The following is a 14,013-nucleotide window of genomic DNA, read 5'->3' as shown; positions in this document are numbered from 1 at the left end:
AGACTCGTCCACCCCCACCAAAGACTGTGTTGAGACAAAAGACTTTACAGAATCTGAACGAGAAAAAACTCCCCAAGAAGAGTACCGTATGAAACTCCGATCTAGCAAGTCAGACAGTTTAATTGTTTAAGTCCTCCCCTAGGTGAATCGGTTAAATAGTTTCTGACATGTATCCCCTAGATCGAGATAGAGAGAGAGAATATAAGAAACGTACATATTGTAAATCACTTCGTAGTCACTGTATAGTGACACTATTAATCATGTTTATTCTGAGTATTTTAATTATTGTTGCTAGCATCTTACTACCTATCTACTACCCTATTTTCAAGCGTGAACAATCTGCTTACAATGTTTCTGCTGAACATACTTTTAGTGAGTTACCTCCACACGAACTCTCCTACAGACTTGCGCTGCGCAACAACACTTTTATTAGTATGCTACACCATTCTCATCAAACTAACAATGCTACAGATTGCTGGATATGTGGCCGACTCCCTCCCTACCAGAATTACAAGGGAGCTCTGCCCCTCTTTCCGTACCCATTCACTCACAATGGCTCTTGCGGTGCATGGTTTAAAATAATTAATTCCTTAGATCCTGATATTGCTGTTTTCGATGGGGGCTGGGTTTGGGGAAACCTGAATTTAGTCCTGCTCGACGTCTGTTACCCTGATAAGGAGGGACTCCCCACTAGAATAGGAACTGATCTAGAAAATGAAGTGTATGGATTAGGTAACTATACAATTAGCCTTATGATTCTTACTGTTGAATCCGAAGCCGCACCTGTTATACCTACTATGTCAGTATTGCCAGTTACTGGTGAATTATGTATCAGGAAGAAAGGTTCAGTACACTTAGGTCGTAGTAAATGCACTACTGTGATCGAATTCAGCGATCATGGAAAATCGTCCTTTAAAGCTATTAGTCATTCTTACTTTGTTTGTGGTCATACCGCATACATACGTCTACCTCCAGATTGGGATGGTACCTGTTACATTGCATTCCTTCTGCCACCTGTTTTCCTAGCTCCCCCTGATTACCATAGAAATACCAATCTAGTAAAGAATAGACCCAGAAGAGATATCCCACTTGTCGACTACACAGAAACGGCATGGGAACAGTACACCGATTTTAATAAAGGATTCTTTTTCTTTTTAGGACCTGTTCAGAATAGTAAATTAATACGTAGATTAACTAGAACGCTTGAAGCAGTAGTGAATGAAACTGCCTCCGCCTTAGGTAACATAACAGAAGAACAGTCCGCCATGCGGGTTGTTGTCCTTCAGAACCGTCTTGTTATTGACGTCATCTTGGCAGATAGAGGTGGAGCTTGTAAGGTCATCGGGTCAAGTTGCTGTGTTTTCATACCACAAAACGCACCATCTGTATACCAAGCTATTACACGTCTCCATAAAATTGCAAATCAGATACATCAGGATCCAGGCACCTGGACTTGGTCCGGTTGGTTCTGGACAACATTAACCGCTTGGGGATGGAAGATCCTATCCTTCCTAGGCATTGGCCTAGTCCTAGTATTCAGTTGCTGCCTGTGCCTGCAGTGTGGGCCAGCGATTTGTGGACTGTGTGCCACCTCTTGTATTGAACATTCCAGTTTTCTCTCAAAACGTAAACGAAAGAAAGAAGAACAAATGATGTTACAAGAACAAACTGATCGATTCATGAGGATCGATATATCATGAAGGGTCCGTAGGGAACAAGGAGGGAATGAGGAAATATACATTTTTGGTCATGTTATGTTCCCTAGCGCGTACCCCACCGACTCCATGTACCAGCTTAAAGTGCATGTAACTTCCCTCCTGTGTCAGCTATGAAGACGCAAATACATTTGCGTCCAACGTTAACTTGTCCTCTTTCAGATCCACCCTGAATGGATTAAATGGTCCGTTCCTAATTATGCCATGCCACCGTCTTTTTGTAGTGTACTTTACATGTTTTTCTGCTCTGGCAAAGTAGGCCCTGAATTTCTGCCATCGAGCCTATTTTCTGGCTTTTGACTCTGACAGCCTCTGCCCAGGCTGCCTCTGTACCCGTGAACTCTGACTTACTTCCAGCGCGGCCCCTCGCGCTCAGCTCAGCCTGCTTTCTGCCAAGACTGACTATAACCTTCGAGTTATCTGTTCCGCTCCTCGAAAATGCATTCCTGCCTACTAGCTTCAGTAAACATCCTCCCCAGCTGCAGAGCCAAAGGGCCGACCTGTCTCAGTGCAAGTAATTCATAGCTTCTGTTACCATGCTTCATGGAAGGCCCCGTGCCCCCACGCTTCTCATGCAGACACTTAGGCGCTTATACACGCATCCACAGTTAGCATAGAATAGCTTCTGCCCTAGAGACCTTTCCGCCCAGATAATATGGTTCCTAAACATCAGATATCAGATATGATAGAAGTACAAGTTGATCTGACATGCAAGACTTCTGTCTCTTTCCGTCAGTGTAAATGTCAAGTCCCCTGCACCCCTCCAATCACACGTCATGCAGCTGCGCGCGCATCCAAGCTTCCGATTTCTGCTGACATTGCAACATTTCTGCTTGGTGCCACCCACCTGCGTCACCTATCAGTGACGTTTCTAGCACACACCTCCAGTTCACGCCTCTTGATTACGTACTAGTACCACGTGTATACTGTTATCTTGTCTTCTCTCAGCTGTTACGCCTCCTGCACTGTTGCTTATGATATGAATTAAGTATATAAGCTATGTACTGTCAATAAAATATAGCGTGCTCTATCCCTTCTGACACCCCTGTGGTGGTCAGAATCAGATATCCTGGTCATGACCATTCCTTTTTAAGGAATAAAACCCTTAAGAACTCTAACACCACGGACTCTGGTTTTTTTCTTTCCGATCTGAGTTATTATTGATTAAGTACTTACCTGCATAGAAATTAAGAGAGTAAATTAATTATTTACGTCAGCACTCTCAGCAGCACTAGGGCGCCAGGTGCAGAGTGCTGAGGCCCAATGTTATCCAATGGGGGATAGGGGGCCTGCGGTTGGTGGCTGCAGACGAGCACGCCACTGGGTTGTGGGAGCAAAGCTCCTGGACTTAAGCTCAGGGCAAATGGGGGTTTAGGCCAGCACAAAAGATGCACCCTCAGTGGCACTGGGGCGGCTGGGTACAGAGTGCTCTTTTGGTGTCGGAAGCCATGTAGCTTTCAATGGGGAGTCTCCAGTTTGCAAAAGCACTGCAGGCTCGGGACGAAGGTCTCCTGGGTGGGACCACCACTTTGAGAGGTAAGTCGGGTGCAGGGGTGCCTTTACGTTCGGATCGTCTTACCAGCTCCTGGTTGCACTTGTGGGCACCTTACGGATTTAGGCTGGAGGCATCGACTGGAGACTTGAGGTAGGTCAGGGGGTCGCCGGATCTCTGATCAGGATCGCTGGGAAGACCTCCTCGTGGTGTTTGCCCACTCGAGCTTGGGCCATGGATGGCGGGTGAAGAGTGGTGCGGATTCACGGTTTTCGACCTTGGCCAGAGGTTGGAGATGAACAAACCTGGTGTTATTGAGAGACACAGCCTTTGTGGTTGAAGGCAGGCAGGTCCTTTGGGATTTTTGGGGTAGCAGGCTGCGGGACACACAGGGATTTTGCAGGACCAGGTTCGAGGTGGAGCCAGGCCGGTAGGGCTGGGACAAGTCAGTAGGTGTCTTCTTCTGGTTAGCTTTGGCCCTACTGTTTGGACCTTCTTCTTTTCTTGTAGTTGGTTCTTGTCTGAGGAGGTAAGGTTCAGGGGTGCCCCTGAATACTAGATTTTTGGGGCGTTATAGGTAGGTAAAATGTTGGGACCAAAGGATCCCTTCCCTGGGGTGTGTACACCCCCTATTATGCCACACTTCAGTGGGAGGGGGCATACGCCTTTTCCTGGTTGACTGGTGGCCAGAGATGCCAATTGGGTTTGTTTTTCAATGCAGTTTAGGGAAAAACATGGGTCCTGGGTACCTGATTAGCCGGAGCCCAGGGCACACTACGTCAAAGCACATCAGCAGTTAATAAAAAAGTGGGGGCTACCATGTAGAAAGAGGGCACTTTCTCAAAGGCCACCCCTGAAATGTTGTTGTGAAGTGGAAGAAGATTACATTTCTTCAAATGGGAGCATTCATCCCTGAATGCAGAAGAGAGGGCCTTTATCTATAATTTTGTACTAGGCTATGGGCTTATTGCCTCATTTGAACCAAGATCATCTGCTAGCCAATTCCTACAGCCATGACCTTTCCATGTCCTGCTCTCTGGTCCTCTCCCCTCACTTCCGATTATGCTTTGCTTTGGCACAAAGATTGGTGCACATCGCTCTTCCCTTTGGGGCCCTGTGTGCTCCTTTGTTTTTGGAGCATGAAGTCTTCAAGGGCTGTTTTGTGAACTTCTTTTTCCAGGGCCTTCCACCAGGGATTGGCTCAGAATCCCTGGTACTCACTTCACAAGCCAGTTCTTTGCTTTTATGCGTGTGAGAGAAGTTTGTTCTGCTGTTAATTATATTTTTATGCACCTTATTGAGTCTTTAGAAAACCCTTTTCACTATACAAAAACACAACTACTGACTCGTTGGTTGTTATTTTTCAACAGTCTGATTTGGGCTAACTGTATTTTCCCCAGGATTCATAATGACATGAAAGACCAAAAATTAGCAGATCCAAGAACTTTGACCCTGTATAAGATGTCTAGGAATCCAGGCATTTGGTGGGACAAATTCTCCAGCCACATAGGCATGTGCCTGACATTGTCAGACAAACACTGCTTCTCTAAGTCAGCTTTGTCTAACACTTAATAGTGCAGATTTGATTTGGAAAGCTACTTTGGAAAATGTTTGGTATCGATTAGTAGCATCAGCACAACAGCAGAATCAAGAAACCTCTCAGTAAATGATCCCAGAACTATTTAGTAACATCAGAAAGTATGTTATGATTAAAACAGGAACAAAACAACAACCATTGGACCCGCCACTGCAAAGTTATAGCAATGCAAAGTACCATTCCCATTCCACATGGACAGTTCATTAATTCCTGTGCAGTGCTCACAAGTGGCCCTGGAGACTTCTTCCCACTCCATTAGCACAGCATAACTCCCAGCTTCAGTCAACCTCTTGTCTTCTGGCAGGGTGGAGGGGCTAGATGAGAGTCAGCGGTACAAAAGGGGGTGGTGATGGTCGGAGCATCTGAACCAATCAAACACTCACACCCAGTCAAAATATCTGAGTTTGATCCATCACCGTTCTTTAGCCCACTCTGAACTGGGGTGGCAGAGTGGGCTAAAGTACGGTGATGGATTAAACCCAGATCATTTGACTGGGTGTGAGTGTTTGATTGATTCAGATGCTCCGTCCATCACCACCCCCTTTTGTACCGCTAGATGAGAATCAGTCACCTTGTGCAGCCAGGCACCGACCAGGTCCCAAAATTCACAGAGTACCTGGGACGGTGTCTCTGGTTTGACCAATGGAAAATGAGCAGAATAAGACTTGGATTCATGCTTGGCTGACAACACCTAGACGTCAAGATTTCAGGCATGGGGTGCACAAAAGACAACACCCTTGCAGCCATTTAGGGCGTAGCTTGCTGTCCATGTAGGTAAACGCTGCAGAGACATATATAGGGGTAGTAAGCACAATATAAATCCTTCAATACTATAAACATTTGGTTCTACTCCTTAGAAGCTGACATTTAACTGCAAGAACATTGTGCCATAAAGAAACAGATGTGAGGCGCACCATGGTGCATTATAAGGCCGAGTGTTGTCACATCTGGAGACACACAGCACCATCTGTCTGCAACGGAAAGCTACTGCTTTGTAATGAGTAGGTGGCTCCAGCCTGGTACCAACAGATCAAAATACGAGGAATCTACGGGAAGAAGCGTCCAAAAGAGATGTGTCATTGCCATGGAACATGTACTTGTCGTGATCAGTGCCCTAATTTACATCCAGTACCAGTACTGGGATTAGCAGTAGATGACCTCTTTTACGTGCAGTGCAGTCTTCACGTTGTGCAAGGTTTTACAAAGTTTTTCTCTGCCAGAATTATTTGACAATAAACGTGAGATAATCAAACCATTGAATATGCTCAAGAGATACTTTACTAATTGCAAAGTAATGTTTTTTTCCTTTACATTATTCTCTCTATTTTCCAAATGTTACCAGTATTGGCATCCGCAGTAGGTGTTAATTGTAGAGTGTTCACTGTCTTAGCGCTGAACACTGTGAGGTCAGCCATTAGCAAGAAGAGTATGTACTGACCGCCAAGCTGTGATGAATGATAAGCAAGACCCACTCGTTCTTTGCCACCATAAAAGTAACTGTCCTTTCTTTCTTGGTGCAGATGAGTGGTACGACACCTCAGCCATGGAGAGTACCACCGATTAACTGCATCAATCATTTTTCCATTGCCTTCAATAAAAGTCTCTTTAGTTTTTCCTCATCATGTAAAACAATTAAATAGTAACCAACATGGAGGGCACTTTGTAGGTAAGTGCACATAGCTACCTGCTGTGAAAGGCTGGTATTGGAATTAAACTAGTTGTGGCTATAAAAGCACACATTCAGGATAAGGGCAACTGTTGGCCATAGTTTGGTAGCGGTATTAGCTATTAGCAAAAACACAGCAGGTTATGGACCCAAAAGAATTCTCTTTAGGTCAGTATTTCTCGACAGACTGCACCTACCTTGTCTCAGACTGGGGACGTGACATGGCCAGCTCGCATGCTGTCTACGAGTTACCAATATTGAGGGCCCAAACGTACAAGCAGGAGCAAACTAAACAAGACACATATTCACAATAACTTGTGACTAACTACAGCTATCCTGCCGGGGAAAACAGAGGTCCCCAGACACAGCTCAGAATTTTGTAAAAAAAAAAATAACCTACTTTTTTCACATCAATGTGCGCAGACTTCAGAAAGCCATCTATAAAGAAGCACTAGGTCAGTTGTAAAGATAGATGGTAGCGGAAAACAAAGTGGCAACTGAAGAAAATAGTAGTGATTAAGAGCACTAGAACACATTGCTGCCTATTATCAGATTGGCTCAATGCATAAAAGTATAACAAGCATAGGTTTCCACTGCTAGTTGTTTCCGACTGGCTCACCTGAGGCCTGCAGCCTCGATGGCTGGCACGGTGGGCTGCAGAAGACAACGGGCAGCAATTATGAAATTATGGTCTCTGTCTCGCTGCTTGGGACCCACCGGCTGCCTCACATGCAGGTAACGCTGCGCCTGACAATACTTGCCCGCCTTGCCCCACCCTATGCCTCACTTAAAGGTAAAGAATGATGCAAGATTGTTCATAATTTAAGGTGCACCTTGATTGGTTTCAAAATTGTATTTCAGATAAGAGAAGGTGGCAATTTCTAGACTAGTGATAGTTAATGTTCTTAAGGGGATTGCTGCTAAGTGAGTTGGGAATCTGTACAGTAAACCTGTAGTAGAAAAGAACAGGCTTCGTTTATTTCTGTAAATCTGTTATAGACAGATACTGCAGTTAAAGCACAGTTTATTTTGTAGTAAATTGTAAGTGAATTGTTCACAAATTCCGGCAGCCATACAGGCTGCCAGTTGAAATTTGTGCTTGTGTGCAGAGGTGTTTTTAATTAAGTTAATGCAAATTGTTTTCCTTTTCAGAATATGATAACACAAGAAGTGTACAACAATTGCAGACTAAGGGGCCTATTAGGATTGTGGTTTTTCCGCATCCTCCGGGCCGGCGGATGCGGAAAAACCGCAGCAGACTCACCAAAGACCCACCGCCACATTAGGATGGCTGATGGGTCCTGGTTCCTGTCCACAGCTTTTCCGCCGCGGTTGGCTTACAACCGCGGTGGAAAAGCTCTAATATGGTGGCGGTGTCTCTCAGACGCCGCCAGCCATATTAGGATGGGCTTTAAAAAATGCTTTTCCGCGGCAGGTTTTCTGCCGTGGATAAGCATGTGGAACTTCACTGCGGGGGCCCGCTGCCGGCCCCCTGGGTGAAGGGGGGTGGGGGGTGCACTTGGAGGGTACCTATGGTTTATTGTGCGCACAGCTACTCCAGCCAAGGAGCGTCCCGGCGCATAGACAAGGAGAAACATAACACAACAGGAAAAGATAAGACATAATAGGGGCAGCTAAAACAGAAAAGTTATTATTGCTCTCCGGAAGGTCATAAGGTCCTCTAACAAACGGATTTCAACCGGGGGAGAATTCCAGGTTAGTGCAGCTTTTACGCTGGAGGAGCGACCCCCCATGCGGCTGAGTCTTTATCTAGGGACTACAGCAAAGGCCTGGCCTTGAGAACGGAGGGTGCGAGTGGGGACATAGAAAGAAAGACAGCTGGACAGGATTTCAGGGCCTATACCTCTCAAGATCTTAAAGGTCAAACAGAGGACCTTAAAGAGAATGCGCTTCCTCACTGGGAGCCAGTGTAGGGAGCGAAGGACACTCGCCACCGGGCAAAATCTGGGCAGGCCGACAATCGCTCTAGCCGCAGCATTTTGAACCCGTTGCAGGCGAGTTAACTCAGCCTGGTTGGCCCCGACCAGAAGAGAGCTAGCGTAATCCAGGCGAGAGATGATATTTGCCTGGATTACCAGCTGTCTGGTTGGGGCATCAAAGAATTTGAGTACTGCTCTTAAACCTCTCAGCAGACCAAAACAACAGGCTGCTGTTTTTTTGGTATGTCCTACAGAGGTAAGGCCCGCATCCAGCCAGACCCCCAGATTTTTCACCTCCGATACCGGGGTCGGGGTAGGTCTCAGCTCTGGAGGCCACCATTGGTCACCCCACAGCTCCACTCCCCTTCCGACAATCATTACCTCCGTTTTAGTGGCATTGAGCTGGAGACAGTTTCCTGTCAACCAGCTTGCCACCGCCTTCAGTCCAGCCTGAAACCTGGGGGCATCTTGGTCCGCGTCCCCGCTGAGAGTGACCGCCAGCTGTGTGTCGTCGGCATATGAGACCAGAGTTAGGCCCCACTGCCTAGCGACATCAGCCAGCGGTCTCACGTAGAGGTTAAACAACGTGGGACTCAGCGAGGACCCCTGCGGGACCCCCATGGCCAGAGGCTGGAAGTTGGACTTGAAGGGAGGGATGGCAACACAGAAGGAACGATTGCAACACCTGGCCAGCAATACCAATCTCCTCGAGCCGATGCAGGAGGATGCTGTGGGATACCGTGTCGAAGGCGGCGCTGAGATCTAACAATATCAGCACCGCCTTTTGACCAGCATCCAACCTTGCACGGAGATGTTCCACCATCACAAGAAGAGCGGTGTCCGTGCTGTGTCCAGCACGGAAGCCATTTTGTGTGGGGTCGAGGGCGTTGGTCCGGGCTAGATGTTATGACAGGGCCAGATTGACATGGGCCTCTGTAATCTTTGCGGGCCAGGGTAGCAGCGAGATGGGACGGTACCTTTCAGGCTTAGACGGGTCCAAGGAGGGTTTTTTGATAATTGGGGACACCACCGCCTGCTTCCACTTAGTTGGAACTACACCCGACTCCAGGGAGAGGTTGACAAGGGCACGCACAGCAAAGCGTCCCATAAAGGTCTGATCTCGGAAGAGAGCAGGTCTTACTGGATCAGATGGAGATCCAGATTTAACTTGCAGCGCAAGTTTGTCAAACCCATCCGAGGTGAGGAGGGGGAATGCGAGCAGGGTGATCTGATGAGGTGTCCCGTTGGAACTTCCCAGACCGATCCCTATGCTAGGGAATGTCCGATAGATTGCTTGGACTTTTCCCAAGAAATAGGAAGCGAGGGATTCGCAGTGGGAGATGGAGCTCACGGCCATAGAGGTAGTCCGCTTCGCCATGAGAACTTTCACGGCCTTGAGGATGGCCTTCGATGGGTTAGTGCTGTTTCGAAATTCTGCGGCATAAAATGCCGCTCGAGCTCGACAAATAGCCCGATGATAGAGCTTGACGGACGTGGCGTATGCTGCTTTTAAATCAGCCCCATACGTCTTCCGCCATGCCCTCTCCGCCCGTCTACAGGCTCCCTTCAGGGCACGTAAGGCGCCATCGTACCAGGGACTCGACTCTCTAGTATTGATTTTGGTCGATACGATAGGTATCAGAGTGTCTAGAGCCCTAGTAAGCCAAGAGCAGAAGAGGTCATATCCCTCTTCTACGCCATTCAATGGACCCAGCGGCTCCTCTGACAGAAGACGATGAAAGTCTTCTAGCCTTAGTTTGTTCCAAAACCTCCTAGGTACCCGTCTAGCTGAAGAGGTAGAGGGAGTAACCGATATAGGACAAAGAATGGACACCAGGAAATGGTCAGTCCACTCTACCGGAGAAATAGATGTCATTTTGGTCTCCGGCAAGTTGGTGAAGAAGGGGTCAAGAATATGTCCCCCAATATGAGTAGACTGGGAAACCAGCTGGGAGAGTTGAAAGGCCTCTAAGTCTGAGGAAATGCTGCGTACCATCAGATTGGAAGGGGTGTCGAAATGAAGGTTCAGATCACCCATGATGGAAAAGTTGGCGCAATCGGTGACCAAAGTGCCAACAGTGTCGGGGAAAGCATTTCTGAACACCACATCGCTACCCGGCGGACGATACACAACCATCCCAGAGAGCGTAAACTCAGGGCTGACAGAGACATTAAAAGAGGCACTTTCACACCCGGCGATATTAAGGCCACTCCACACACAAGGAAAACTGGACCTAACTATAAGAGCTATACCCCCACCTCTAGAAGATCTATTCAAGGTGAACATAGAATAGCCAGGGGGGCATGCTAGATTGAAAATAGCAGCGTCCGCTTCCTGGAGCCAGGTTTCAGTGATGGCAAAAATATCGGGGCTTCATCCTCAATAAGATCGTAGATGTTCTGTTGATGTTTCAATGCCGATCTAACATTCAGGTTTAAGATCCGCAAAGAGGAAGGAGAGCCCCTAATGTGGTGAACATCTGAAAAGTTTTTCCGGAGGATGGACCCCGGAGGGTCAAGTACCCAACCGTTGCATGGGCAGCGGTACGGACCGCAGAGCGGATGGACAGGCGGAAGATTACAGCAATGGCTCACCTGACTGATGGAATATAAGCTCTCTCTGGAGTATGTCAGCATTGCGACACGAAAAGATGAAATACTTGTCGCAGCCCAGCACCGCAGCGTCCCGCACGGCCTTAGCGCGGACGGGCGCAGACGGGCAGGACTCTGGCACGACTCCGGCCACGCGAAGGCGCGCCCGCTATGCGATCCCGCTATGCTAGGGAGGAGCTTTAAGTAGCCGTTCCTCGCTGGCTACTGCGCACTAAAGCGCAGGCAGCTGATAGTAACTGCAGCAACACTCACCCCACTCAAGATGGCGCCCAAAACCGGCAGCCCACCCCAGGAACCGGACCCGCTCAAGCGGCGGTGAGGAACCGATTATGGTGTAAGTAAGGGGATAAAAACAGGGAATAATAAAGTAAGATAAAGCAAATAGAGAACAGGCTTCGTTTTTAAAAAATCACTATAAAGCGCATAAATGCGCGCGCAGCGCTCCAGCAGCGGTACGCTCCTTGTCAGGGCGAGCCACAGAAAGGACTCGCCTTAAGTAGGCGTTCCTCGCTGGCTACTGCGCACTAAAGCACAGGCAGCTGATAGTAACTGCAGCAACACTCACCCCACTCAAAGATGGCGCCAAAACCGGCAGCCCACCCCAGGAACCGGACCCGCTCAAGCGGCGGTGAGGAACCGATTATGGTGTAAGTAAGGGGATAAAAACAGGGAATAATAAAGTAAGATAAAGCAAATAGAGAACAGGCTTCGTTTTAAAAAAATCGCTATAAAGCGCATAAATGCGCGCGCAGCGCTCCAGCAGCGGTACGCTCCTTGTCAGGGCGAGCCACAGAAAGGACTCGCCTTAAGTAGGCGTTCCTCGCTGGCTACTGCGCACTAAAGCGCAGGCAGCTGATAGTAACTGCAGCAACACTCACCCCACTCAAAGATGGCGCCAAAACCGGCAGCCCACCCCAGGAACCGGACCCGCTCAAGCGGCGGTGAGGAACCGATTATGGTGTAAGTAAGGGGATAAAAACAGGGAATAATAAAGTAAGATAAAGCAAATAGAGAACAGGCTTCGTTTTTAAAAAATCGCTATAAAGCGCATAAATGCGCGCGCAGCGCTCCAGCAGCGGTACGCTCCTTGTCAGCACGGTGCCTGCCGCTTACTGAATACAAATGCAATGTATGCATTTTTACCATTGCGGCGGGTACAGCTTGAAGCTGCACCCGCCGCAATGGTAAAAATAGAGGATGTAACCGCCACAGTGGCGGTCACTCCTAATTGGACAGGAGGGAACTCCGCAGGCCATGCGGATGTTCCCTCATCCTTTATGGTCGTGAACGGACTCAAGTCCATCCGCGATCATAATGGGCCCCTAAATAAGGGTAGAGAAAACAAACAGGTGATAATGTAAATGCACAGTTCGTTTTGTACTAAATTGTTGTAAGTGAATTGTTCACAAATATTGGCAGCCATACAGGCTGCCAGTTGACGTTTGTGCTTTTGTGCAGAGGTGTTTTTAATTAGGTTAATGCAAATTGTGTTCCTTTTCAGAATATGATAACACAATGAGTGTACAACAATTGCAAACTAAATAAGGGTAGAGAAAACAAACATAGGTGATAATGTAAATACAAAAAACAAAATCATAGTGATTCAGCCTGTTAAATAATTTCACTTGAAACCTATTTTAGAGTTCCATAGAGTTGAGCTGATGCTGTGGTTGAAGGACTGTTAAAGCCTTACCTAAAATACTGTTGCGTTTTCAAAGTTTTCTTAAACTTTGATTGTTTGACAATACAAGGCATAAAAAAACGAGTGAATTAAAGATACATAATCATTTCCAGATATCAAATCACCAACATTGGTGTTTAAAACTCGTGAAAGATTCAAGACTTATGCTCACATAGATACGTACAGTCAAGTCCTACCTGCCAAGGTGCGAAGTCTTTCATTCTTGCACACATTCCAATACGGGACGGCCCTTTCAAGGCTGACAAGAAATGAGGCTGTGTCAGGTACGAGCGACTGCATAAACCGCGTTGTAAACATTGTACGCCAGTCTGAAATTGTTGACGTCAAGAATGTTGACATCTTACAGCTTCTCGAAGCCAGTACAAGGTTGGGCGCGTTCCTCGATGTCTTGGGGCAAAGCTCTGCTTTCATTGCTCTCCCAACCGCAGCTAAATACTTCTTCCCAAAATCCTCTAGTAAATGGATCACTTGGAGATGTTACTGGCGTGAGGCTGTATAGAAAGTTTGCCAGTCCTGAATTACTAGGACCCACCGGCCGCCTCACGTGCTGGTTATGCTGCGGCTGCACATGACAAAACTGTCCAGCTCTGCCCCACCCTATGGCCAAAAACCACGCAGCTGCGTGCAGCGCAAAATTTCAAAACGTACGTGCCGGTTTATTAAAGAGGCGCAGGAGTTACTTTAAACGTATGTTCACTCGGAGTCTGACCCTGCTGTCAGAAATGTACTGTTAGCACAGGGGGCCCCTGGAGTTCGAGGCCGCCCCCGCAACGCGTGAGCTGTGGCGGCCTGTGGTACACCCCTGACGGGAGAGCAGGAGCAAAGCACTGACCTCGGGTGGCTGCGTAGCAGGTACATTGGACAATTTTATTATTAGAGCTAACTCACTTTTATCTCATGAAATAATTTTGATGGAGGGGCGGCTTTCCCAAGAAATTGCCACAGCCAAGAGATCCTCGCTGGGCCGCATAGCGGACACAAGTACACCTGAGAGAGGCCCAAACTTGTTTGTAAATGAAGTCTTCAAGCGTGGTGATAAATTACTGACTATTGAGACTCCACGCATCGTGGGTAGTGTATCACCATCTAGTGAATCAATTTTACTATCTATACCCGATATTAATTTGCTACCTAACTCGGTTGATACTCTGCCAGTTGATAGTCCTGAAAGGCCAAATACCCGGCAGCTTCGGGGGAATCGGTAGGGGGCAGCACCAAAAAGGAAACGAGGTGCTCAAACACTTGGTGGGAGGAAGACTAAACATGCTAAACACTCCAACCATTCTGA

This window comes from Lissotriton vulgaris, chromosome 10 (genome assembly GCF_964263255.1).
Source record: "Lissotriton vulgaris chromosome 10, aLisVul1.2, whole genome shotgun sequence".
Taxonomy (NCBI): Eukaryota; Metazoa; Chordata; class Amphibia; order Caudata; family Salamandridae; genus Lissotriton; species Lissotriton vulgaris.
The sequence above is the reverse complement of the archived record's forward strand: the minus strand, read 5'-3'. Positions refer to the sequence as shown.